This window comes from Salvelinus sp. IW2-2015, linkage group LG18, assembly GCF_002910315.2.
Source record: "Salvelinus sp. IW2-2015 linkage group LG18, ASM291031v2, whole genome shotgun sequence".
Taxonomy (NCBI): Eukaryota; Metazoa; Chordata; class Actinopteri; order Salmoniformes; family Salmonidae; genus Salvelinus; species Salvelinus sp. IW2-2015.
The window spans coordinates 42,074,426-42,081,165 of record NC_036858.1 but is presented as its reverse complement, the minus strand read 5'-3'; positions in this window follow the sequence as shown (position 1 = coordinate 42,081,165).

Sequence of the window (6,740 nt, the reverse complement as noted above, 5' to 3'; positions counted from 1 at the left end):
TCGTACCCCCCAACACACAAAAAAAGTATTTTGTGAACTAACACTCACACTTGACTCTTTTCCCCTCTACTAGCACTGACTTTGCTGATAGCTACTTTTATTGAGGAAAAATGTACTTACTATGACTGTGATATGTGGTTGTCCCACCTAGCTATCTTCAGATGATTGCACTATAAATTACTAAAACGTAAAAAATGTGGGGAATGACTTACTGAGTAGGCCGCAGGGGTATTCAATTCTTACCCTACGAGGTCCGAAGCCTRCTGGTTTTCTGTCTTACCTAATAAGTAATAGCACACAGCTGGTGTCCCAGGTCTAAATCAGKCCCTGATTAGAGGGGAACAGTTAAAAAATGCAGTGGAACTGGCTTCAAGGTCCAGAGTTGAGTTTGAGGGAGCTAGGGTATCAATGTCAGGAGAAGCTTAACACTGTCATCTAGTGGCCATTATGATGCACGACTATTATATTTGGGGGAATGAGTTTGTTGATGGTACTGTATACAGTACATGGTCCAACAGCAGAACCTTAATTATTATTCCAAACTTTGAGTTAGCTAAMCTAATTTCTCTATTTTCTTTCTGAATTAAATGTTCTCAGATTTMTCACTAGATTAAAATGTCATGGCCTTCTGAAACTTCGCTTCAAACGCATKATCGTCAAAGGGGATTTGAGAGCTAACTGGAGTGGAAAGAAAACATGTACTGTCATCCCTCTGAAAACCGTTCAGAGTTTGTGTGAGAGAGTGGGTKTGTGAGTGTGTGAGTGAGAGAAATTCTCCAATCCCTTATTTACATGATTACATGTATTTTTTGCTAATCTTATATACACCTTACTCTCTGATAACACATTATGGTAGCATAAGCCTGCTATCTATACTGTAGCAGCCTATATCCCAAAATGTGCACAAAACCTGAGACCAGTGAGCGCGCGCACATTTGCTGAGGGCGGGAGGAAAGTATGGCAGCTGACGTGTAGACTACAGAATGCTTGAGGTCGAAGCTGGGTGAGGGCTGAAAAACAGGTAGCCTAGTTATTTAAATGAATATATGTGAATAGGCCTACAACATTTCCAACGCCTTGTACTTCTGCTAAGTTCGCACCGTTCAAACGGTCGTTTTATGAAACAAACTATTTGCACCACTTATTATCGTACACGTTGAGATTAGAGGTGTCGCCAAGCCATTGAATTCCAGGTGGTTTTTGAAATGATAAAAAATCTTGCATCTCCTCTGGTGAAAGTAGAATACAGAAGGAATTCGGCCGAACTGTAACGTAGGGTTTCATTTTCATCGAAAAAGTTTGTTTTCTGGTGGACATTTCAGTTACTTCACCGCACGTCTACGTGGATACATTGTTTCTCTGCATGACTGGTGCTTCCGAACATCATTTGACTTTATCTTTACATTGTAGCCTATCGGTGTTGACAGCGCGTAATACTCCGCTGTAGCTTGCGTTTCTCGCCACACTGCAACCTGGGGATATTTAAACGGTTCTTTACATTAGGCCTATTGCAATAGTTGAATTGGAACCACATTTCAACGTCAATATAATTAACAACATGAATAGGTTAGTAGGCTTTGAGAAAAGGCGGTTTAAATCCTCTGCCAGTTTTGTTACTATATCCACTTATTGTTCACATTCTAAAGAAAACTGTTCTTATATAGAGAAACAAACTTGATGATAACAAGAGGATTACTTAAACTTCAGGACAGTAGCCACAGTTTTCATCTGACAATTATCTTCTTTGGAACGTGGACCCAGTAAACATTTAACTCTGCCCTTCCAGGTAAGAGTCAATATCACACTTTTTCTAATCACTATGCTAATTCAAAATCCTACCATATTGTACCTCAAATGAATCTGTTTACACTGTTGTAATTTTCTTTATCCACGGTATTCTCCTGTCATATGGAAAGAGGTAAAACAGAGGTAAAACATGGTAAAAACAATAACATGTCAGTAAGTCATTATTAAAGGTTAGCCCTTAAGACCTTCTGTAGAAGAGTAAATCATATAAAGTACAATACATGGGCAACTTGTCAATGAGGTTACATTTGCCATTTACTCAAAGACATGATATTTTCTAAAATGTCCATAGTATCAAAACTTGAGTCAATGCAATGGCTCATATGGTTGTTCTCCTGTCTCTCTTGACTGTTGTGTTTAGTCACTATTTTTGACTTGCACTGTTAGAGCTCAGAGCTTAAGAATTTAACTGTGCCCTGCAATTACATYTGCGACCCTGCGCATTTGACTATTAAACTCATCTAATATAATCTATTCAGACAGTGTGCTGGGTCTAGCCATGATTCACAACTCATGTCGACCTAGTATGCTCTCATCCGTCAACCGAGCATCCTATGGCCAATAGTAAAATCGCACTCTCTCCCTACTGCTCCAGCCACGTAGAAGACGCACCATGTTTTATGCGACGTTATAACCCTGGGGGTGTGACTCAAAACATCTCCTGCAAAAGTTACATTACCATGAATGTTTATGTTGTGCTTAGATATTAATGTAATAGTGCTATTAAAAGAACCGTGGGATTTATGTAATCTGTCAGTTCATTAATGGRTAAATATGAGTATTTCATTCAAGATTTTGAATTAGTTTATAGTGTGAGTTTCACTATTATAGGGTTATAAGTGTCTTGAATTTTGGTTCACATTTGTACAAGAGAGCACCTAATACACATGATCCCGATACACAATCTACCAAGACCTGTTATTCTYGATTGACACTTGACACTGTCTGCCAAGTGAAATAGATAACCCAGACAGTGCTAAGCTCCCTGTATCATCACCCCATATCTACTAGTGAGCTGGACATATGTTGATGCTCTGGTGGATGTTTTCTCTTCCACTTCCACATATCTCTGTGTGTGTTCCCCTGGCACCTGTTTGTGTAGGCCCCATCCTGCTGCTGCGTTGGCTATGTTGTGTTTACGACCACAMTACCCCACAACAGCTGACTGTCTCCACTGAGGGTCTGCCCATGTAGGACCCCCCCAACCTGTAGTATCAGGGTCTCTCTCATTGGGTGTCTGTCCTTGTCTCATCGTGCACCAGCGACTCCTGTGGCGGGCCGGTCGCAGTGCACGCTAACCAAGGTCGCCGACACATTGGTGCGACTGGCTTCCGGGTTGGATGCGCGCTGTGTTAAGAAGCAGTGCGGATTGGTTGGGTTGTGTTTCGGATGACGCATGGCTTTCGACCTTCGTCTCTCCCGAGCCCGTACGGGAGTTGTAGCGATGAGACAAGATAGTAACTACTAACAATTGGATACCACGAAATTGGGGAGAAAAAGGGGGTAAAACAAAAAAAAGTTTATGATGAGTATTTCTGTTATTTGACGTGGCTCTCTGCAATTTCTCCGGATATTTTGGAGGCATTTCTGAACATGGCGCCAATGTAAACTGAGGTTTTTGGATATAAATATGAACTTAATCGAACAAGACATATACAGTGGGGAGAATAAGTATTTGAAACACTGCCGATTTTGCAGGTTTTCCTACTTACAAAGAATGTAGAGGTCATGACAAYGACCCGAAACACACAGCCAGGGCAACTAAGGAGTTGCGTAAGAAGCATCTCAAGGTCCTGGAGTGGCCTAGCCAAAGCCTGCACTTWCACTGGCTGTTGTCATATCGATCCCGTTAACGGGATTGCAGCCATAAGAAGTTTTAAGAGCCTCATTGTATTTGTTACCTAGATTAATAATGTGCAGGGGTTACTAATACTGGCAGACAGGTGTGTTGTGTGAATGGGAATGTATGATATTTACACAGTGTGTTGTGTGAATGGGAATGTATGATATTTACACTGATGCCCTGTGTCTATCCTCAGAATACGTGGAATGACGTGTCCCACCTCAAGTCAAATTTTTCCTGGCATGTGGGCTGGCTGCCATCTTGGCTCTAATGTGTTTGGATGACAAGCAGCATACAGTGCCTTCAGRAAGTATTCATACCCCTTGACSKTTTCCACATTTTGTTGTGTTACAACCTACATTTAAAATGTATTAAATTGAGATTTGTTGTCACTGGCCTACACACAATACCCCATAATGTGAAAGTAGAATTATGTGATTTTTGTGGGGAATTTTTACAAATTAATAAAAAATGAAAAGCTGAAAGGTCTTGAGTCAATAAGTATTCAACCCATTTGTTATGGCAAGCCAAAAAAAGTTCAGGAGTAAAAATGTGCTTAACAAGTCACATAATAACGTGCATGTGCAATAATAGTGTTTAGCATGATTTTTGAATGACTACCTCATCACTGTACCCCACACATACAATTTTCAATAAGGTCTTTTAGACAAGCAGTGAATTAAACACAGATTCAGATTCAACCACAAACACCAAGGAGGTTTTCCAATGCCTTGCAAAGGAACCTAGGTAAAAAAAATAGTAGACACTTACAGAGTTTAACTTCTCTAGGGTATGTGGGACGGTAGCGTCCCACCTCGTCAACAGCCAGTGAAACTGCAGGGCGCYAAAKTCAAAACAACAGAAATCCCATAATTTTAATTCCTCAAACATACAAGTATTTTACACCATTTTAAAGATACACTTGTTGTAAATCCAGCCAAAGTGTCCGATTTCAAAAAGGTTTTACGACGAAAGCACACCAAACGATTATGTTAGCTATGAGCCAAGTCACAGAAAAACACAGCCATTTTTCCAGCCAAAGAGAGCAGTAACAAAAAGCAGAAATAGTGATAGAATTAAYCACTAACCTTTGATGATCTTCATCAGATGACACTCATAGGACTTCATGTTACACAATACATGTATGTTTTGTTCGGTAAAGTTCATATTTATATWWWAAAAAATCTGAGTTTAGATGGGACGCTACTGTCTCACTTGGCAAAAAGCCTGAGAAAATGCAGAGCGCCAAATAAAAATTAATTACTATGCAAATGACTATAAAATAAAACTTTCATTAAATCACACATGAAAGATACCAAATTAAAGCTACACTGGTTGTGAATCCAGCCAACATGTCAGAATGTCAGAACATTTCAAATAGGCTTTTCGGCGAAAGCATACGATGCTATTATCTGAGGATAGCACCATTGTATACAAAGAGAGATACGCATATTTCAACCCTGCAGGCGYGACACAAAACGCAGAAATAAAAATATAATTCATGCCTTACCTTTGACGAGCTTCTGTTGTGGCACTCCAATATGTCCCATAAACATCACAAATGGTCCTTTTGTTCGATTAATTCCGTCGATATATATCCAAAATGTCCATTTATTTGGCGCGTTTGATCCAGAAAAACACAGGTTCCAACTTGCTCAAACGTTACGACAAAATATCTCAAAGGTTACCTGTAAACTTTGCCAAACAATTTCAAACTACTTTTGTAATACAACTTTAGGTATTTTTTAACGTTAATAATCGATAAAATTGAAGACGGGATGATCTGTGTTCAATACCGGAGGAAAACAATGTGTAGCATGCTTTCTGGTCTCGCGCCTCTAACAAAAAGGACACGTCGAGTGACTCTCGTTCAAGATGGCCGTACTTCTTCATTACACAAAGGAATAACCTCAACCAATTTCTCAGGACTGTTGACATCCAGTGGAAGCCRTAGGAACTGCAAGCAGGTCGCTTAGAAATCTGGTTTCCCAATGAAAACTCATTGAAAAGAGAGTGACCTAAAAAAAGAAMATCTGAATGGTTTGTCCTCAGAGTTTCGCCTGCTAAATAAGTTCTGTTATACTCACAGACATGATTCAAACAGTTTTAAAAACWYCAGAGTGTTTCCTATCCAAATCTACTAACGATATGCATATCTTATCTTCTGGGGATGAGTAGCTGCCAGTTGAATTTGGGTATGCTTTTCATCCAAACGTGAAAATGCTGCCCTACCCTAGAGAAGTTAATGGTTATAGGAGAAAACTGTGGATGGATCAACAACATTGTAGTTACTCCACAATATTTGCCTAATTGACAGAGTGAAAAGGAAACTTGTACAGAATAACAATATTCCAAAACATGCGTTCTATTCTGCTTATGGACTGCTGCACTCTAAACTGGTGTTTAAAAAAAAATATTTTGTGTGTCTGAACCATGTCCTATATGGCAGAATTATTCTGCAAGAGCTTTAGTAAGCTGGCTTTGGTTTTGTGCACTCTAAACTGCTCAGTCATTTCAATTCCAAACACCACCATAACAATTCCACCTACTATAAACTGCTGATATCCTCAAAGAGTTTGCTTAGGATATGCCAAACACTCTATCAGATGGGATCTAACCTAACACTATGGTCTTGATAACACTTTGATATCACTTCTTTATGAGACAGTGACATTTGAATCCAGTGCTGTCCTGTTCACAGCCCAACAGCATGCCCCTCTTTCTTCCTGGCTATAGACATGGAAATTACATTCAAACACACCATTTGCATAGTCGGTTCTTCTAGCCTCTAACTTAAGTGGAACATCCGCCTGCATGTTATCAGATAAGGACAACGCGTCTATAGATAAGGAGCAGGATATATAAATATTGCTGCTCTTTCCTTGACAGACTGACCAGGTGAAAGCTATAATACCTTATCGATGTCACCTGTAAATCCACTTCAATAATTTTTAAGCCTTGAGACAAGAGGGTGAATGGGAAAGACAAAATATTTAAGTGCCTTTGAACAGGGTATGGTAGTAGGTGCCAGCGCACCGGTTTGAATGTGTCAAGAACTGCAACGCTGCTTGGTTTTTCATGCTCAACAKTT